The sequence below is a fragment of the Aquila chrysaetos genome, chromosome 14 (assembly GCF_900496995.4).
Source record: "Aquila chrysaetos chrysaetos chromosome 14, bAquChr1.4, whole genome shotgun sequence".
Lineage (NCBI taxonomy): Eukaryota > Metazoa > Chordata > Aves > Accipitriformes > Accipitridae > Aquila > Aquila chrysaetos.
The window spans coordinates 25,636,500-25,659,098 of NC_044017.1; positions in this window are offsets into that span (position 1 = coordinate 25,636,500).

The window sequence follows — 22,599 nt, forward strand, 5'->3', positions numbered from 1 at the left end:
AACCCTTGGTAGAAAGCAGAAGAGCCTGATTTTTTTTTTTTTTAGCTTCTAACATCTCTCAGTGCATTTTGTGAAATGAGTGATATTTTGGAATAGCCACATTTCTTGACTTAAAACTACTACCTCTTCCGGCATTTTTTACTTCAGCCATAGCTAGAAGGTCATGAGCCAAATAAACAGTAAGATAGACCCCTGCGCTATTGCAAACAGTTCCAGTAATTCTGCTTCACATTGTGTACTAGAATTTTTTTTTATCTCAGGAGAGGGGAATGGATTTACTCATTGTACATCTAGTTGAATCCTATCCTAAAATCTGCAAACTGAAGGTGCAACTCTCAAAAGGGTTTAGCCCCTTTTTACTGGGGGAAATATATCTCTGGGTGAATCAGGTATACATTTATCATAAATATAAATATCTGTCTTTAGATGCAGAGTCAAAACATTTCTAAGTATCTCAAACTGCCTGCCTATCAGTATGCTGTTGTCACAGAGTTATTTCTTGAATTTGCCTCTCTTTTTATATATTCATTGCTTTAGTCCGTGATGCTTGTCTTCTGAAAACACTAGATAAACACCTTTGATCAAGAGTTTATTTAAACAAAACAACCGTCTCCACTGACAAACTATCTTTAACATAGAAACTAGAAAATAAAGGATATATTTTTTCCACATTACACAAAAGTTTAATCAAGTATAAAAATGACATCTTGCAAGTGAAAGTGCAGTATTTGCTTTGCAGTGTGTGCTAATTGAACTGCACAGTAGACAAAAGAAAACATCACTAATTATAGCAGTGATTAAAAAGTTGTATAGAATTATCTGGCAGGTGATGACATTAGTTTATGTCCAGGGCTAATGGATTGATACTTTTGTTTTATTTTAAGGAAACACTGCAAAGAATCTCTTGTTTTAATTCAGTACTTCAGGGGTGAAGTTCAGGACAGAGTGCCTCTGCTTGAAGCCAATGCACTAATGAAGTGCTCAAAGCATACGTTTTGTGTAGGCTCGTGCAGGTCATCAGTACAAAAGGAGAATTTTAACCCAAATACTATTTATCTAGAGAGCCACAGTCTAGAAACACCACTAAGTGATGTAGCTGGTTGCCGTTATGGGAAACATTTTGGTACTATGATGCCACCAGAGAGCTACAATTCACAAACAACTTCAGTATCATGCATTCCATGTTCATTTATTGTTAGTTGTTGCTTATAAAATAATTAATTGCCAAAAAGTGCAATGGTTTGGCATTCAAAAGACATTCCTGAAGATACTTGCAGGACATATTGCCTATATTTCATTGTATTTCCTTTACTTTGAAAAATGTGGTTCTGTGTTTTCCAGACATTTTAGTGGACTTTTATAGGTAATTTCTTCTCTAGCCCGGACAGGTCTGCTGCTTTTATTGCCAGTTACAATTTACAGCAACAGGTCTGCAATATTTTTCTACTTGAACTCACTGGACCACATCATGTCATGATTACATCCTTCTGACCCCAAGAATGTTGTTTCTGTAACCCAATGGGAGATGTGATACAAAAATCTGTGGAGTTATATGCAATTTGGGTCTACTTGTTATAACTTACAGTGTCATCTTTATTGTAATGATATCTTGGCTTCTTGGCAAAGGAGCATAATTTTCTTCATTGACTTCATGTCCCTCATTCAAATTTGTCTCTGTTCTGTCTTCCTTCTTGTTATTTGCATGTGATTCAGCCGGTATGAAAATTCTACTTGGTTTGTTTTATACAATAGCCTACATTTAGACAGACCTCATTCGAGGGTTCTGCAGTGCTTTAGTCAGCTTTCAGTTTTCTATTATGGTATGCCCACACAAGAAAAATCCTTGTGTTAAAAGAATCCATAAATCAGCAAAACATTTGAGAAACAAGGCAAGCCAGTACACTGGCAAAAGTTCAACTATTTGAAAAAGTATTCTTTTCTTAGTCCCAGGTGTTTTAAAATGAGTGAATAGCATACAAATGGTCACTTCAAAATAGTATTTCAGGCAGTTGTTGATTATTAACTGCTTAATTTTTAACCACTGTCATTTCAGATTTTGAATTGGCCATGAATGATTCACCGTAAGCCATGCTAACTTCCAACACTAGTGCTCTGCAAACAATCAATCTTGTGATCAGGATTATGCTACTTAGGAGCTAGAAGGCATTCAGGGCTTTGTATACATAGTACTTCAAATATATATGGAAGTATGTAAGCAGACATACTGTGCTTAGTAATATTAAGAGGATTTTCATTATATTGTATATGGATTTGAGGCATTATTCTTCAGAAATGACAAGCTATTCTAGCTCTCTGTGGTATGCTCAGTTTCTGTCTGTGAGCAGAGGATAATGTTTGCTGTGTTCTACACACAGTTCAGTGGCCTGATCTTGCAAATAATTATGTATGTATGTATAGAGCTTTACTAAGAAAACGACTCATATAAAGTTACTCACGTGTAAGTGTTTGTAGGAATAATTTATAAGAGAGACTAAGGCAGTGTAAAAATGGTCTGTTTCAATAATGAAAACAAAACTAAAAGCAAGTATAAACTGGCTTTAGCATTGTGGATTCAACTGTCTGAAAATTGCTTATGGGGAAGACCGCTTCTTAGCGTTTGACACGCACTATCTGCTCTACTGAGACAGCTTGTAAGTGCTATTTTGCTTCTTTGTGCTAGCTGACAAATCTAGCCGCTACTGGTTCTTTTTCTGTTATGTGGTATTAACTATGTTTCCATACAGTTTTCACAGATATCAAAAGTGATCTTGTACACCTTTGTGATATTTACATCATAGTAGGAAACAAGCATTCACTGGAGGCAGGAGATGTTGTGTTGTAACTTTGCCATACATTTTCCCCCTTTCTCCAGTTTTTTCTTTTTTTTTTTTTTTAATTAAAATTCAGTTGAAAGTCTTTTCAACTAAAAATATAACCTTTTGAAGTCGTTCATTATTCCTGAGCAAAGTAGAAAAGTGTGAATATGATAAAAGCTATCCAGAATGAAAGATAAAAATGTACTCAGTTTGAAATTATAGAGCAGAGTGTCTCTTTTGCATAGAGAATATAGTTTCCTCATACATTGTGTATTTGATATGTATAACCACGATGATATATTTACTTTTCATATATGGTCTTGTCTTCTTGTAATGGCTTTCTCTTTTTTGTGGAAACGAATTAGCATCTAGGTGGAGTGGTCATATTTTTAAATGCTGCTTCTTTCTCAAAATATTACACTGAAACAAGAGACTTGAAAAATGAATTAGGCATCATAGTAAATCACAGTAAATGTATATCAAAGTATATCAATAATATGAGAAACAAACAGATTGACTATATGAGTTTATACAGCTTAAGAATATTTATAATACTGTGTGTGTCTTGTATGAGGCTTTATACTGGATCTGTTTTAACCTTTCATTTGAGAATGCCTCATTATTCTACATGATATTCATCATTGTACCATACAAAAGTTGACAGATCTCAAGCTTCAAGAAAGCATACATGCTTGAAGGAAGGCCTTTAAAACTTTTAAGTTTAAGTTTACTCAGGTACCCATTTCATTTCAAAGATACTTTCTGATGACGTCTTTTAAAGCCTACTTAGAGAACTGAGCTGGGGAAAAAAAAAAGGAAGCACTGAAGATACAGCCTTTTTGACCATCAAAGACATCCTTCACCAAATTATTTCTCAAGAAAAGTATTCATCTTTTGAAATGAAGTATGGACACAGTCTTCCTGGACTATCTGAAGGAATTTTTGTCAGTGCCGGTCTTGCTTGGTCTTTCACAACTTATCTGGTCTCTGTCTAGCTCTTTTGCAGATCAAAGTACCCATTAACTGTCAGATGCTGATATCTGTGAGAAAGATATACTCAGTCTGTAGCCTTCTTATCTCTCAGTGTGTGCCCATGTTCCACCTGTCTTCACAGACCTTAGTTTAACCACAAAGTGCAGGTCTCAGAAAGAAGGGAAGATGTCTGAACCAACGTTTTAAAGACAGGAGTTTCCTCAGACTGTGAGTACTAGTTTAGTCTAGTTATCTGCATCTATATTAATTAACTAAACAGGGCCAGGATGTGGGTTGAGCATTGTTTACCTCACTGAGAGTTAAGCAGTTACATCTGGGATCCTTCATTGAGTCAATTGTCACTGCTTAGCCTTTTATATATAAAAGATTATATATATATATAAATGAGATTATATTAACATCTAGTTTTAAATAACTTGTATTAGGGATTCTTAAAGACACGTTCTCCTCCTTCCTCTGTTTCCAGCTGAACGTAATGACAGTAGCCCAGTAGTTAACATAAATGTAGCATAATGCAAAATTTAAAATCTGTATGACCCAGATGCTAATTACAACAAAATAGGAATGTGTAATTTAATCTTAGATATGCCCTGCATGCAGTCCTGGGACAATGCAGGAGTGGGAACCGTGTTTCCTGTGAGAAACAAGGATGACTGCTGTCAGATGGCAGTAAGTCTATTAGTTCTGGTTTTGCCATATCCTGGGGCTCAGTTGTTTCAGCTGACTCCAGCTGTTTACCACAGCATGTGGAGCATCATGTTCTGGTTTCAATAGATTCTTACTTTGACCTCTGGATGCTTTTCTGCCTCAGGTGTCCTTTCTTGCAGTATTCTGGATTCTCTATCATGTCTGCAAGTCTCAGAGGACTGTCTGCAGTCCATGGGTTTGTCTGGTCTGTGTAACTCTCTTTGCTAGACAAATTCTAACCGCTGGTCAAGAGTTAAATCCGAGTCTTATATTAATTTCTCCTCTAGGCTGTTTTGTTCCAGATTCCAATCATGATCTGATGTTATCAAGGATTCAGTTTGTCCCTGAATTGCTACATTAGCTCTTCACACATGAGCACTTCTATGTTTTCAGTTTTTTGTGCTCTCTGCTTAGAAATGCATTGCTGATGTGTTTCATTTTTATGTAATGAGCAACACTTCTCAAATCTCTGTATCATATCTCTGCAGTTAGCCTCCTCTGCCTGAGCATCATCTACCTGAATTAACTGCAAAATACGACAAACATTAAGTGCTTCAAGACCAGCTGTTATCAGCAAGTTTTCTCTGTCTTCTTTTCCGAGGGTAACCATGGCTTGCAGACACAAAATGAATCATTACTTTTTCAACCTTTTTGTTTTCATCTCTCTTTCCAGGAATGTCAGTTTTAACCCACCTTTTAACTGCTCCATCTGAGACCAAGTGGTCTTACAGAGATCTGTTGTTTCTACACTACATGTAAACTGATGTTCTTATCAACAGACTCTCTAGGGTCCTGGTCCCTGTTTTGGGTTTGTGTGGCGGGGTTTCAGTAGCGGGGCAGGGTCGGCAGGGCCGGCTCCTGCTGGAAGCTGCTGGAAGCTTCCCCGGCCGGGAGCCGGACCCGCCTCTGGGAGAACAGATTCCAGAGGGGAAACCTGCCGGGAGTCGGGGGATCGGGGTGGGAGAGGAACCCCTGTGCGGATCCCGAGGGCAGGGGGGAAGGAGGGGATGCCCCTGCAGCCCGTGGGGAGACCAGGCGGCAGGCTGTCCCCCCCCCGGCCCACGGAGGGGAGCGGGGGAGCAGATGCCCACCTGCAGCCCGGGGAGAGAGGAGCCCACGCCGGAGCAGGGGGTGGGTGCCCCCCAAGATGGCCGCCGCTCCCTGGGGAAGCCCGCGCTGGGGCAGCCTGGCACTGAAGGACCGCGGCCCATGGAAAGGACTCACGCTGGAGCAGTTGGTGGAGGACCGTCTCCCGCGGGAGGGACCCCCGGCGGAGCAGGGGAGGAGTGCGGAGTCCTCCTCCCCCTGAGGAGGAAGGAGCGGCAGAGACAAGGTGTGACGGACTGACCCCGACCGCCATTCCCCGTCCCCCTGCGCCGCTCGGAGGCGGGAGGTGGAGAGAACCGGGAGTGGGGGTGGGCCGGGGAGAGGGAGGGCTGGGGAAGGTGTGCTAGGATTTGAGATTTATTTCTCATTATACTTTGTTTTGGTTTGATTGGTAGTAAATTGGTTTTGTTTCTTCCCCAAGTTGAGCCTGTCTTCTGCCCGTGACCATAAGTGGTGAGTGATCCCTCCCTGTCCTTGTCTCGACCCACAAGCGTTTCTTTATTTTCTCCTCCTCATCCCACCGGGCGGGAGGAGTGAGCGAGCGGCCCCGTGGTGCTTTGTTGCCAGCTGGGCTTAAACCACGACAGTCCCCTAGCAATCCAGACCTGAAACTTTGTGAAACTGCAGTGTAGTTCCCTTTTGTTTTGCAACCCCAAATTTCGTTTGTATGAAAAATGGGTGGGGAGAGAGGTCGATGTGCTAGGATGTTTCAGTGGTTCCCAGCCCAATGCGAGGTCTTACTGTGAGCCTCTGTGAAACATAACAACTGGCCCTTTCTAGTGGTTCTGATTATGTCGTGACTTCGACCATTACAAATACTGTATTAAGATGCAAGCATGACACTTCCTTTATAATACCATATCTGTGGCAAACCTGCATCTGCTATACTCCCCTCAGTTCCCTGCATTCTGTATTATTTCCTCCTTTTTATATGGGATTTACCCTTTATGGGATTTTTTTCTCTGGGGGTGCTTTCCTGATGACTAATTTGGGCAGGGTTGAGGTGCTGCAACCCTTCAGCAATCATTTTAATGGTTGGCGGTGGTTTGCTTTGTTCTGTTTTTCCCCATGAGGTAAATACCTGTTTCATTTGAGTTCCTCCTTTCTTAGAATAATGACAGATTCTTATATCTGTCATCTGCTAATTTTGTAATTCTCCTGTAAATAACTCTTTTCTTCCTCTGGATGTGAATCTTGCCTTGTATAAAGTGTAAGATTATTTGACCCAAGTTTTATTTTTTTCCATTTTCAAACCATTCCATGCTCTCAGTGAACTGCAGATGGAAGAGGTCATCCTTTTAAGCTTGAGTTTGTATTCTGTGTGTTATGAAGTTGTCTTCCACACAATAAAGTTCTTTTTTCCCCCTCTATTTCACATTACCCAAGTAATTAAGCTTATCCATTACTCTAACTTTCAGCAGCTTCAAGAGTTCTTCTGGTAATGGCTTGTACTTGTCAAAGTCTGCTTTAAGTGGCAGATAGCCATTGCTGTTCCAAAATTAGATGACCTTGTGAAAGTTTTTCTCCCTGAATTAGTTTGGAATTTGAAAGTTTCAGAAGTTCTGGGTAATAGGTTTTTAGGTGGTAAAGATAATAACTGTTCTGTCGGGATACCTGGGCTAGACAGTAGGGTATAAGCTGATAAAGTTCCTGCTCCAACTCCATATTAATTTCCATTATATGGATGCCATTAGCTTCTGCTGGCACAGCCATGTGGTTCACTGGGAATTCAATACAAAAGAAAATTGAAAACAGACTTTCCTTTTCATTAAGGATTTTTTTCTGGCGGAAGAAAAAAAAAAATACCCATAAAACAAAACCTTGAATGTCTCAAAATTTTTTCTTTTGAGAAGTGAGAAAGAACTGAATATATGTTGTCTACATTTTGCATGCATCTTATTGTCACTGCCCCATTGTAACATAAGGTTCTATCCTCTGATTGTTGCTATGCAGGAAATCCTATCAATAAACCAGTCTTGGAGAATACTTACTGAATTGGGCTGTGGAGGTAAAAGAGATGGGAAAATGCCTCATCAGTGCACAGGGACTAGTGTTGCCATCTTAAAAAAGAGCCACTTCACACATTGTGCTGTATCTAGAACAGTAGTGAACCCCTTCCTTTCTTTTTCAATGGCTCTGGCATGCACTTCTGTTAGATGATTAAAGGTGCCCAAGTGGTACATAACTGACAGAGATTTGACCACTGGTAGGCCTACACGCTACTGTTGAGTCTCACTTTTATACGATGGAATGTTTTGGATCAAGGTTTTGGACATAGATTCCTAAAATTGTTCTGCATATTAATATCAACATCGGAAATGAGGAGAACACAACAGATTTTCAAAGCCACTGGTATAGGTATAGTCAACCAGACAATTTTTATCAGCAACAACAAATACAAATGTTAGGTGTTCTTATTCTCACATTTTGCCTCTTGTGGTGCTTTTTGTTATGTTGGACTTGATAATCTTATTTCAGGTTGAAACAATACTGTGTAGGTGTAAAGATCAGAAAACCTACTTAATGTAGCTGTATCACTGAAGTGATGGTTATTTAATAATAAGATAAACAGTAGACTAAGCAAGATTTCTATTGTCCGTTGGGTTAACAAAATTAACACAGTCTGTGTTACTGTAGGAGGATGACATGGAGATAATCACATTTGATATTTGATATGGGACATAAACAGATACGTGTTGTTCATATAGTGATAGTAACTTGAATGATGTTGAGTGCATAAGTAAGATAATCAACTGAGTAAAAATGCATGATAGCTTCATGAAAATGGATTGTTAAGTAATTAGAAACTATTATTTTGATTTAAGCCACTGCAGAGATGACCTTACTGTGTGAGGCTTGATCACTACCATAAAGAGGTATGTTTACTACTCACCATATGAGAATTCCATGTTGTGTACCTGATCTTAAATGAAGTCTATGGTTAAAAGTTGTTGAGTGTGTTGGGCTATTTTATCAGAAAGGACGCAGTCCTTGGAGTTGTCAACATACATAATGGCTGAGCATTCTACCTGAGAGAGAAGGTTTGGGTCCCGGAAGTAAAAGCCAAGACACAGTCCTTGGCTGAAATAGCCAACCACTTTTTATGAATATTAGGCTGGTAGATTTGTAACTAACTTTGCAATCTATTAACTGTGAAAGTGAGATTCATCTGTAAACTCTATTTCTTTACTAGATACCCTAGCTAGGCTGTTTCTGTAGTGTAGGTAAAGAAAGAATCAATTTATCTCATTCTAATGTACAGATCTAAATTAGTTTTGAGGAACTGCCTCCTAAAAGTATTATTTTTCACCACTGCCTAAGTAAGAGTGTAGATAGGTAGGTAAGTGTCTTGTGCAGGGAGAAACTATTCTGCCTCACTTGTCATTAATAAACAGAGACAAGATATTTGTTATCATTTGCCAGAAACTGGAATTTATTTCAGAAAGAACCAAAGAGAGTAGTTGTCCCCACTCCTGTATGCTAGTTCAGGATAGCCGGAGCTATGACTGATTCTTCCTTCACCAAAGAAGCCAGCTGACATGCCATGAAGAAAGGCAGAAGAGAGGAAGAAATAGTCCTGTGATTAAGTCATTGAGAATATCCTCAATGAATATCTGTCTGGCTCCAAAATATGTCCTCTGTAAACATCTTAGGCGCCTTTAAGCAACTCTGTCAGACAGTTTCCCATTTGTAGATTTCTACTTTCATTTTCTTCTCCTCAGTTTTGCCTGTCTTCTGTCCTGTGACTTTTAACGTGCTGGGGATGGGTGAGATCATTCCAGGGCTGTGTGTTCAGACAGAGCCTTGCACCACAGAGCTTCAAGCTGCAGATGTAATGAAAATGTATATTAATAATTAATAATACGCAAATTCCTCTTGTGCTCAGGGAGATCCAGGAAGCACAGGCTCCACTGTAGGGCTGTGCCTAAACTGCATAACTAAGAAGTTAATTAATAAAAATAATAATGAACAAGTCATGGTGTGTTTTGTAGCTCATCATGCAATTTTCAAAACCAACTGATGAAGCTGGGGAGAATCTTCAATCTAGATCTGAAAAAGGTGTTTTGCAGTATTGAGGTGCACTGTGGGAAAAATAGGAGAGCTGTGCAACTGACTTACTAGATGATACAGCTGAAGGAAGACGACATTTTGGTGAGAATTTTAGCAAAATGGCCACTTGGGTTTTTCGGTATGTTGGTCCTCATACTTCATGGAAGCATAGAATATTTTAGGTTGGAAGGGATCTTTGTAGATACTCTAGTCCAACTTCCTCCTCAAAGCACTGCTGGTTTTGTAATTAGATCAGGTTGCTCAGGACCTGGAGCTCCAGATGGACATTTCACAGCCTCCCTGGGCAACTTGTTCCATTGCAGTGCTTAAGCAGCCTCATAATGAAATCTGTTTTCCTTGTATTTAGTGAGAACCACTTTGCTTCAACTTATCATCATGGCCTCTTTTTCTTTATGATGCAGCTCTGTGAGGGGTCTGCCTTGGTCTTTTCTGTAGCTCACCATTAGGTAGTTGAGGAGAGCAATTAGATCTTCCCTAAGCCTGCTCTTTTTGAGTCTAGGCAAATTCAGGTTTCTCAGCCTTTGCTGACTTATCATGTGCTCCAGTCCCCTGCCCATCCCAGTGCTGCTTTGTTGTACTATCTTCACTTGGTCAATACCTCCTTTAAATCAAAGGGCTTGACGCTAGATAAAGCCAGATGTGGACTACAAGTGCTAAATGGAAGGCAATAATTACTTTCCTTGACCTTCTGACTACTTAACCCAGTATTTGGTGACTCTTCATTACTATAAAGATGTTTTCCACCACTTGTTTAATGCTAAACAGTAGGCTTGATTTATTTAAATTACTACTAATCACATATAGTCATGATATTGAAGAATGCAACAAGTTAAAGAAGAAGCATAGCTATAATAAAAGTCCTTTTCCCAACATTTCAGGAACTGAAGCATCTCTGATGGTTAGAGTATAACTGTTATTGAGGTGAAGAGTAGGACATTCTGTGCTGTTGTAGACCAAACCTTTTGTTCTTTCTTGCCTTGTTGGGAGAGAAGTGGATTCTGATTTCTTACTATAATGTTTCCTTCATAATTATAATTTCCTGAGAAATTCATACTGATCCATGGAAAGGTCAAACTACAGAATTCCCTTTCCCTGCAAAGGTCTAAAATATTGCAGAGCCACATGGTAGCCTTTGCCCTGAAAGAAAAGTAGTATATAGGAAACATTCATGCCTTCCAGCAAAAAAGGTTATAAATATCCCATAATTCTTTGCAAAATAATAAAAATCCTGGGCTCTGAGACCATTATAAATAACCAATTAGGCATTACTTTAGATCTTCTTTCTCTTTTTCCTTTAGTGCTGTGTAGAGAGACACAGATCATGCCCTCTAAAATAGCCATTCATTCTTCAAAGGATTTCTGTTTGTGTTTTATTTATGACTTTTTCTTCATTTTTTTACCTTAATACATAACGTACCTTGTGTAGTTCTGTACTTTTGGCTGACACTGTTTCTTATAAAAAATATATAAAAGTGAGAAATGTTACGTGTGGCAAAACAGTATTTGAAAAGATACAATGAAGACCTGAACATCCAGTGAGAGCAACTCACCGTGGAAGATTTCCCAAGACATTCTCTTGATCATACAAGTGGTCAGGTAGAAGAAGGATTCATACAGAACATATCGCTAATCACTGTCTCTTTCTCTGGGGTCTTCTGTGTGTGTCCTCTGCTTAGTTATGTTTTCCTCAGTTCCTCTTGATGCATTACTTTCTTCTTTTCTATTGGCAGCTTATAAGACACAGATGCAAGAAAGAGTTCACAGGAAAGGTGTGGCTGGCAAGGGATCAAAGCCAACATAAAACAATAAAAATATGGTTGAGGAAGCATTACTTCATAGACCTAGATCAAGGTTGTAACTGTTTTTCAGCCTGTACGCTTGGATTTGAAATGACTTGCAAATAAGATATAATTATAGTGAAATATGCCCATTTTCAGGGAGGTAGTTGAAATGGAAATGCTGTGATAAAAGTTTCAGATTTTTAATTCAAAAGAATAGCTTGTTTTATAATCCTGGTCAATGTGGTCCTTTTAAGTAGGCTTTTGGCGAAATAATTCCTCGGTTATGTTCAAAGAAGTTGCAGATGATTTTTTTGGTCAAGTACGGATTAGAGAGGCATGAAGCTGAACTCTTTGAATATTATCCACATACTTGCCATTTAACTTTTTTATTTGTTACAGAGAAAGAAATAAGTACACATTATGTGGCTAAGGGAATGACAATAACATGCAAAATTACCATGGGATTAATAGACTTACTACGTAACAACACAAATCACAGAGAACATCAGTCAATAGAATGTGATAACATTTCACATAATTGAGAAACAGTCACAGACAGGATTAGAAGAGCTCTGAGATCAGGAAAAGAACTCTTTTAATCCAACAAATGGCTCAGAGTTAAAGTGACAATTGAGTGTTGAGGAGAACACAAAGGGCCAAATTCATCCCAGGTGTGACTCAGTGGAAATCAGCACAATCACTCCTGAAATGAACTTGGTCCAAAATATCTTGTAAAGGATAAAAAGATGATGGAAAAAGATCTATAATACATGTAATTGTAAAAAGACATTTTATAAAGGAACTCTCGGGTCCGTCACCTACATTCAAACATTTCCCTTTTTCTTTTTGCTGCACACAGAGCCAATGACAGAAAAAATTGTCAAAATTAAAAAAAAAATATATCCTTTGCCAAATGAGATCAGAGCAGAGAATTAGTGAAGTAACATGATAAACTTAGCCTGGTATGCTATATAAATTGGTCTATTAATGTAAATGGTACTTCATTAATAACTCCATTTTCGTCATGACATTTCTACTTGTCTGGGCAGTGTGAGGGTGGATTTTACATGATATTCAGTAGACACCACCTGATATAATGACTTGTCTGAATAGAACATAGCAGAATATGAATTAAATTGTCTTCTAAGTTCTGGGTTATCCACCTAAGACTGGTGTCAATTAGCAGATCCCAAACATATTTGCAGACCTGTGGGTAAAGAAGCATAATGCAGCCATATGTTACAGACAACAGAGATACGATAACTATATAAATGGTGCACAGTTGGGCAGATTGCATTAGAATTCTGATCCCTGAGATTTTATAACAGAAAAAGGTTGTGGAAGTAAAATTCGTATTTGGGAAAATCGTGGGGGGAGTTTTTTGGTTTGGTTTTTTTTTTTTTTTTTTTCCCCCCAATGTTGTTAATATAATCATAATCCTCTGTGTGTCATATAGTAGAGGTCAGCATTATGATTATGACAAAAGCTTAGTGGATATCTTCTTTTCTTTAGCCTCCCAGTGAATATTATGATTTTACTACATTCTTGGCAATGTCACCCATAAGAATTTTGGTAACAATACTTCTCACAAGTAAGGTCATTAGAAAGAATATTCTTTTCCATTGAAAACACTGTCCTCCTGAACTGAGTTCATCCTTCTGAACTGGATTATGAAAGCATTGTGAAGGATATGGTTACAATATTTCATACCTCATCAATAAGTGGACCTACCCTCTTAGGGGTAGGTACCTTTCTCCAGGGTGACCAGCATTGCAGAATGCCATAATGGGAAGATTCAACATCTTTGCTACCTTTTCATGTATTTCAGGTATTTGTGGAGTTTTCTTCTTCTGCCCTTCTTCAGTAGGGCAGATTTTGCCCTTTGTATGCACAGGTGTTAAATGTGTTCCTGGATTCTGTTTCTTTCCCTCAGATTTAGTCTTACATCCCGTTTATCTGATAACTGCCATTTTGCTCCTATGCCTCCAAACTCACACAAAATTAGCATCTATGACCATGATTTCATCAGCCTTTATATGCCCAAGGCTGTGAGAGATAATTAAATCCTTGATAAATTTTTAAATGCAAAAGAAGGAAAAATAGTAAAAAGTGAGAACATTGATGCAAGTCAAACAATATTACTTGCACTGCCAGATTCCTGTCTAAAAGATTTTAACTAAAGATTTACAAATGAAACACTAGGAACTGTTGGCTACACACCATTTCTTTATGAAATAGATGAAACTTTAGGGATTTACAGACATTTTTGTAGGTACCTACCATTTGTCTGAATAATGACTAAGATCCTACAAATCACAGTGAGCAAAACATAGTATTTCCTTAAATCATGTTCTGTCATTATTGTCCCTGATCTACCTTTTCTATTCTTTTTAGTGGTAGATGTAGGCAATGTAAAATGGACTGTGTGGTCTTTGCTTTTCAGTACTAATTTTGGTTAATAAAAGAAAATGTTGAAGTAAAATTCAAACCAATATGTTTTGAAAGGTAAATCAAACAGACCTAAATATTACCTTACTTTCAGAACTAGTTGTCTAAGTTTATGCTTCTGACAACATTATAATGCTTACAAATAAATAATGTGAAACAGACTGTTATATGTTCGTGGTGTTTGGTTTTTTTGGTTTCTTTGGGTTTTTTATGGAAGAAAGCTATAGCCCTGAAATTGGGTTTCAATTCACATCTTTGTTAATGAGGTATATATATACCAGGTTAGTCCTTTCTATGATTTTCCTTAGGAATTTTGTACAAGAAACTATGCAGGAGTCAACGTAAGACAAAGCACGTAGTTCCATGAGAGGGACAGTTCATTGGGAAAAGGATAAGTGTACATTCTGGGCTAGTATCATGTATGTCAGCCCTGTTCTTACATTCTTCCTTAGACATTCAACAGGCTTTTAACATGCAACAGACGTATCTCAGTGACAGGATACTGTGCAAGATGGATTTTTGGCCTGACCTAAACTGACTGCTTTTATGTTCCTTAAATTTTGGGGTGCCATAAATTTTGAATACAACTCCTTATGGCCACTATAATAATTTTCCTTTCTTTATGGCTGGGTTGACAAAGTAGTAGATTGTAATACAAGCACAGCAAAATGGTGGTTCCTGAACAGGTGGCCACCTTTCCCGTATGGAAGGATAGTACAAGGATAAAGTGCCACAGAGAGCCTTGTTCATTTGGGAAATGAACTCTTTAATCTCTTACATGTGATATATTTATTTTTTGTATTTTTAAGAAGCTTTTTCAGTATTTTTAAGAATCTTACCATTGAATTTTACCATGCGACCTCACACCTTCTGCTGACAAGATCATATGTCTGTGTCAGCAGTACCGTAACCCTGTTATTGGCCTGGACGGCCAGCGTGCCGAGTGTTGTACAAATGAATGGATGGACACGGCCCCTCCCTCTCTCCTGAAGCAAGAGCAAAGTTTTGATTTTTAGCTCCAGAACAATTAAGAAAGAGTTTCAATTGTGTTTCATAAACTACCTATTACACAAGTCTGTTTCATATTATTTACAGTCTGTGTTGTTTGCTGCAGCACTCGCATCACTTTCTGACAGTGCTTTGGGAGGAGCGCTTGTTTGGTCTCTACCAGGCTTGAAGGAGGTTCTTGAGAATTGAAAGCCTCATGGCTGAATTAGTTCCTTCTGTGTTAGGTCTCTAAGTGCAAAATGTTACCCCTTTTTGTGATGTCTGCAATCGGTTGAGATTGGTGAGCTCATTAAAATATTTTGGGGCATTCATATCTTAGGCTGAATTGTTTCCTGGAGGTGTCAGTTTCTTCAGTGACTCCTGAGGAGCCCACAGTAAGCACACTCTTTACCTCCCGCACACAAAAAAGTTAGGTTTTCTAGCTGCGAATGAACTAGGCATTTGTACATCAGGCCTAGAGGGAGACACCTACTGCCCTCTAGCTAATGGGTTATAATTATGTAATTACTTGTTAATGAATAAGTATAGAAAAACCCCTACAACATTAATGGAAATAACAATGCTTCTCTGGTTCAATTCAAAACACTTGTACAAGCATAGCTTTCTCCTTGCCCGGGTGAATTTCAATTCTACTCAAATCTTCATTTAAACCTATTTGATTTGAACCCTATACTCAGTACAGCATCTGTAGAGTACTCCTGAATCAACAGTATTTTCCTGAAAAGTAGGACATCCTGGGGCAGCTGAGGCAAGCATAAAAGGTATATATTTCGAACAGAAAATAAAAAGGATCATACATTTCTGATATACTCATGCCAAATTATTGTTTGGAATGCCAGGAGTGAAATATTGCTTTGGTTATGTTTATATGTGTATCTTCTGGTTATATGTGATTCACTTGTCTTTTTCTAATGTGAAGAAAATATCCCTCTGTCCCTATATCTAATTTTCACAAATTGCATAAGGACTAGGCATCTTTAAATCTGGAATTCAATGGGGTCTTACTTACAAATAAATACGCCTTCTTCGGAGTGGTTGCAATTCAGACAGAAGATGGCAGCTCTCCCTTTTCAGTCTTTTAAGCCTGGGGATTGTTTCCAGAAACAAATCAGACTTCCTGGCTGTGTTTCTTGTTTACAAAGTGCTGTATACATTGACATTTAAGAATTTCTGTGTACTTTATTTCTGCCTATCATACATCACATCATAAAATTAAAGGCAGTTAATGTCCCACAGAATGCTGGGTGAGATCAAAATTGTTCTGCACTCTACTGGTTGTTGTACAGTACTTCAAAAAATACATCCTCTAAAAATTACCTTTCTGAATCCCTCATTGCTTTGCTAACCGTACTTCTGGTAATGATGATGGACTTTTTTGCCTTTGGAGCAGGAATCCTGATTGAAATACAATTTAGCCATTTTGCTCTTACATTTTTATGTTCTGTAACAAAAAGTACAGGGTGATCTAATATGCTTTGAAGGTGAACTCTATATTATATGGATTAGATTTCTTTTGGGAGATACCTTCTAAAATCCTGTTTAACAATGTTAAAAAAATTAAATAACCAACAATGAAGAACTTAAAAAAAGATAAGAAAATAAAAAATGACTTTGAAACCAGAAGTACTGAATGTATAAGACAGATGAAATCTTTGAAGATAAGCCGAAAGAAAATATGATTAACACTGATGAAGCAGAATAGTGCCAAGTATATGTCATTTCTGAGCCAAATGCATTATACAAGGTGGAAATTGAACTTTCAAGACTCGTGTTAACATTTTACTCTTATGCTTTATCAAGGTAAGTGAGAAAAAAAAAGCAAAAACTGCATAGTGATAAGTCTGTTGAAAGTTAAATATGGTCATGTGTCAACACTTTACTGAATGACATCATTCTGGTAAAGTAATTACAGGATTACATAATGATTCATTTATAAAGGCTGGCAAATAATAAGGTCAGATACCTTTTGTGGGTCAAACCCTTAAAAGTTTTCACAGTATATTCTTAACCTCCATTTTGTTTGTAACTTGTATGGAGGTCTGCACTTAAGCTGATTTGTTGAGATATTTTATGCACTCACACAATGCAAATCCTTTTCATTATGCACTGCTAAGGGGAAAAAAATTCTCCATAGAGCCGTCCTTGGTCTTACTTCAAAATGATAAATCTGTTTTCATGTCATTGTTCTGAATTTATTGTATGAGTAACAAATTTCCCTTCAGTCCATATGGTATAACCTCTTCACAGAATCTGTACAGCTATTCCTGCTAAAGACTACTGTGCTTGCTTGGGATATAAACTATCATAAAATAATGATTTGATTATTTTTACTTATGTTCTGTACAGCACATAATAAAATGAAGGCTCAGTGATATTGTACTGTAAATAGCAAAAGCCAACAATGTAAATTATGTAGATAAATGGTAAATAAAGAACTAATATTATCAGACAGGTGCAATTCTCACTGACCCTTGTAAATTTATACAAAAGTAGCTGATCAGATCAACTTAGTTTATGCACATGTATAGTTCTTAAAAGTTTGACTATTTTAAGTGTTGTACAAACGTTTCCCTATGTTCACAACTCATACAATTAAATAAGAGAGAACAGGTCCAGTGCTGAAGCTTGTTTAGGTGTTTTGATTCCTCTGAGTGAGTTTACACATTTGAAATACTCGCCCTAACCTCAATGGTATATGTTTGTTGTTGGTTGATGAGATATAACTGTTCTGTTAAAATAGCCATAGCCTGCCCAATATATACCTGTAATCAGTATTATAAATTAGAGGTACATCTGATAATAAGAGTAGTAATATCAGTCATGTGCTTGACAAAGTGTAAATTACAGGATTAACTAAAAGCCTAAGTCTTTCCCTAAGAAAGAAAAAAACAACTAGCCAAAACTGAGGTTTTATTGATTTAACTGTTGATGTTTTCATCACATTTCATTTACCTTATTCTGTTAGCATTTCCAAATTTGAAATATCCTGAGGCTCAGAAAAACTATTGTGAAACCTGTGGTATCATAAGGCCAATCTTCGCTGATTCTTACCACTGCCTTTTGATGAGACTGTATTGCTTTTTAGGGTATTGAATTACCATCAACTTTTTTTTTTTGCCTCTCACGCTGTTTTTGTTTTACTGTGTTTTTGTTTTCTGCATCCTTGTTTCAGTTTTGTAGATACCTTGTGATATCTACAGCAGCCTCTGTAATGATTGTTTAAAACACTGATTATGATTTATAGAGCTCTAAGACCTGCTTAGCTGAGAAAACACATTTCCATGTCAAAAAGTTTCTAGGCCACTTTAGGTATTTGACCTAGGTCACACACAGTGTAGAACAGATGGATTACTGGGTAGGAAATCTCTGTATCTCTTAAGAATCTGGAATTTCTTCTTTACCTTTTTTCTGAAATAATCTGAATTTGATGGTCATCCAGAAATATTGCAAGATCTATTTGTCTAATGGTTTCTTGGGAAAAGGATTAAATTTTGTCCCTCAGGGTAAGAAGTGGAAAGCTTCTTTGAGCTCGCTCTTTTTCTCCATTTGGTAAGTTGAGGAAAGCTGTTGTCGGCCTTTGAGTATTTAAGGCTATTGGTCAGAAAGGTTACTGTATTCTGAATAGTTATGTATGTGTATTGTTACTATTAAGAGCATAATTAGTGTGAAACACTCAAAAAATGTAAAAAATGTAAAAAAAAAAAAGGTGCTCTTTTAGTGCTAAATCTGAAGAAAAATAAAAAGAAAATATTTCAACTTCATAAATATATACGTACATATGGGTGTCTTGTTATTGTTGGGTTTAATGTGAATACATGATCAGTATTTCCAAAACAATCTAACTATGCTACTGATATAAGCGGATCTATAAGTCAGACATTTATTAGAGACACATTGCTTATTCATTCAAAGGGTGAGAATTCTGCTTAGGAGGAGAGAAAAGGGTTTTTTCCCTTAGAAAAACAGGTAGGCAAATATCCATGTCAGCTATAGCCAGTATCTCCCCTATTCTGTTCCCTCATTCCCCCTCTGTCCTTCTATGCCCAAAAAAGGGGAAAAGAAAAACATTCCCTGAAGATGGTGAGATATACAGATTGCTTTACTGCCTCTGGAAGATTGCTCCACTGCCAAATGTCTTCAGCAGAGACTGCTTTGTCACAAGACATCACTTGCTTCAGCCTAAATTCTGTCATTGATATTTTCCTGGAGAGATTTGATTGCTTGATGACTTTTTTTTTTCCTATACAAGATCTAAACCTTCACTGGGGCAGAGACTGAAACCTAAGTGATATTTACCCAAGTAAATATCTTACCAAGCAGGTTGCAAGTACCATATCTACCATCCTTGGGAATGGAAGATATTTATATTTTCCTATTATTCCTTAAATAAAAAAAATAAGGAATTTAAAGAATGTGAGCGATATAATATTAAGCAATATCCCTATATTCCTTAAATATAAACATCTTCAATTATTTAAATATTCCTTGCTGAATGCCCTATTTTTTTGCCCATAGGTTATTTAAAATAAGGGTATTTCCACCTCAGTGCTTGGAGTTGTTGTTCCTCACTTAAAATAATTTAGTGCTCTGACCATTCTTCAGGCAAGTGGCCAAGATGTTCACATAAATTCTTGCCCCTTCTCCCATGACGTTTCTTACCAAAATTGAACAGTGTCAAGAGGACACACTGAAAACTTCTCTCAACCTTTTCAAATATTCTGTAGCTTGCTGGTTATGATACTGATCTTAGAGGTGACTGTCAGGTGTTCAAATGCTCATTAAGAAAAGTGGACACCAAGTCTTGGTCTCCTATGACTTGTGTAAGTCCCTAGCACCAAAGCTAAGGAACTAAAGCCAGCTTAGTGAAAGCTTTTTGCTCAGTTGCTCAATTACAGAACATTATCCATTCTCTATTTGGAATGATGAATGGACTTGTGTAAAAATATTATCTCATCACATAATTATGAACTGCATCATAAAGTATAGAGCAAAGAGAGATGAATGAAGATTCCAGCACTTCATAACTTCTGAATGCCTCATTCTGCTACTTGACCAGTGTGTTCCTTTAGTAGTTTTTATGTTTGTAACATTACAAATACAAGGATAGGCTTTGATAATTGATTGCTGAAATATGTGAAAGGAGTAGAAATGTGAAGCAGGGTCACGCTCTGCTTCTCCAGGGACAGTATTAGATACACAGCATGTTAGGGAGCTATAGTATCTTAAGAATTCCCCACGTTTTAGGTAAATCATATTCACTGAACTGAAGAAGTCCAGAGCGCTTTCATTTGTGACTAACCAATATCAAATTCTGGTGGGGAAAATTCCCAAGCCTTGCCTCCTCTTGATCACTTTCATGGTGTTTTAAATCCCTAATATACCAAAGAAAGCTAGTAAGGGACACTTTTTTTTCCTAGTTTCTTGTGAGAAAGGCTCTTTTCCCCTCTCTTTTTATAGATATATAGCAGCTGACTATAGTGGTCTATAAAAAGATTTTGGAGGTTTATCTTTTTATATTTATGAACTGAATTGTGAATTTGTAACCATAAAGAACATTCCCTCCCTGACTTTACTTAGGAAGTTTGTTAGAAATATGCCACAGTCCCTGAAAAGCAGAGACATTACTTGATGCAATAATTACCTCAGTAATTGACATTACTGAGATGAACACTTAATAGCCCCTAACAAATCAAGTTAAAAACAATGATTTTGTTTATTGCAATATAAAAAATATATACTTTTTAAAGTATCTCAGGTAAATCTTCAGGGTCAGGACTCTTTAAACTACTTTCTAATTCTAGTATATTTTTATTTCATTATTACATTTTTCTTTGTTTTATTTTACTTTATTTTAGTTTACATTTTAACCAACAAGCCTGTAATGAGAGGTAAAGGCAGAACTGCCACTGAAGATTAATGAATGTGAAACCATAAAGAATTTCAGGAATTAGATTGACAGAACAGACAGAAGACAAGAACAATCATAAGGACTTGAGATTTATGTTTACAGGCCTGTGACACTCCAGCACTATAAAAATTGTAGATTCTCTTTTTATTTTATTTTATTCATAAAACAACAGTGATATAATAAATTATTATGTTTAACAAGTATTTAATTAACTTCTCTAAAAAGCTACAAGTCACATTTTGTTAAAACTTCTTTCATATTCTTAAATGCAATTATCTAAAAATTATCAATCATTTTTATTAGTTAATACTTGAAATCGCATGCATATCCAATATAATTATTAACGCCAATCCATTTACTGGTTCATTTAACTCTGGCTATGCACAATTATGTGTGACATTTTGAAAAGAAGCACCATTTTCATAATGATACAATCATTATTTTTTCTGAAGATCAACAAAAGATTTATTCCTTTTAATTCTACTGCTTATCTTTCTACTGTCTAACTTATAAGGATAAGAGAAGCCAGATGGTAATGGAAAATATAGCTGTTGCAATCTATATAATTGCCACTCATAAATTGTTTTCCTTTTGTACTTTCATTACAGTACAAAATGAGGACAAAATAAAACCATCTAAGGAAAGATAAGAAAGAGAACCACTTCTCAGAGGTGAGAAAGTTGATTTTCTGAGGCCTAAAGCAAGCAGACTGGGTTTTGCACTGCATCTGTTGATCAAAGAACAATGTTGGTTATTCTTTTTCAAAAAATAATGTTGCAGAACATAAGTTCATGAAAAAAATTTTTTTTTAAAGTGTTTGTACTTATTGAAGATTATTGCAGTGTGTGACAGAAGAGGGTTTGGTGATATGATGGCTTACCCAGAACTTTGGGTAGAAGTGAAGGGTTTTTTCCCTGTTTTGCCTCAGACTTAGTTTGGACATTGAAGAGGTCACTTAGGCCAGATTTAAAAGACTGTAGTTAGGTTCCTAGTGTCTTTTAGAAGTCTTCATATGACTTATATCTATTAGGAGATACAGGTATCAAAACAGTTCGCATAAATATCCCAATTTATCTTCTGTCTAGTGCTAGAGAGGTGTATGTGTATCTGGAGGTGCTTTATCCTCTAGCATTCCTCAAGTGCCTAGAGTTTTTCCCACATGAAGAACTAATTGGTTTGATCTTCAGAGAGCTAGAAAATTGTATATGTTGGGATCTAAAAATTAGTCATTCCTTTATATCAAACACCAATGGAGGAGGATACTGTAGATGTTGTTAAATACATCTAACATGCTTATACAGTCCAAAATGCAACAAAAAAGACATTCTAGTCTCTATCCTGCTCCAATAATTATTTACACCGTGTGGTAAAAAGGAATCTAGCTTATACTGTGCTCTATTAAGTTATCCATAGTCACTGCTCAATCTACTGGACGTCTTTACTTCTCCTTTATTGATGTGAATGAAGAAGACTGGAAAAGGAACAGTTACCCAGGGAAGAATCAAACAGACATATGAGCATGTGGTGTGGATTTTTGGGGAGAGACTTAGGAGTTAGACATTTTATTAATCCTACACTCTCCTCATGGTCAGTAGAGAGAAAAATGGTTTCTTCTTTTTAAGTAGACATTTAGCGTAGGTCAGACGTATTGCTTTTTGGAGGTTGCTTTTATTATTATTTTTTTTAATTTATTTTTGGTTGGGTTTTTTTCAGTTGAGTTTAAGGCAGCTTTGGGTTAGTAGCTCAGAAACTGATGCCAAACTTTTAGACCCCTTAAGTG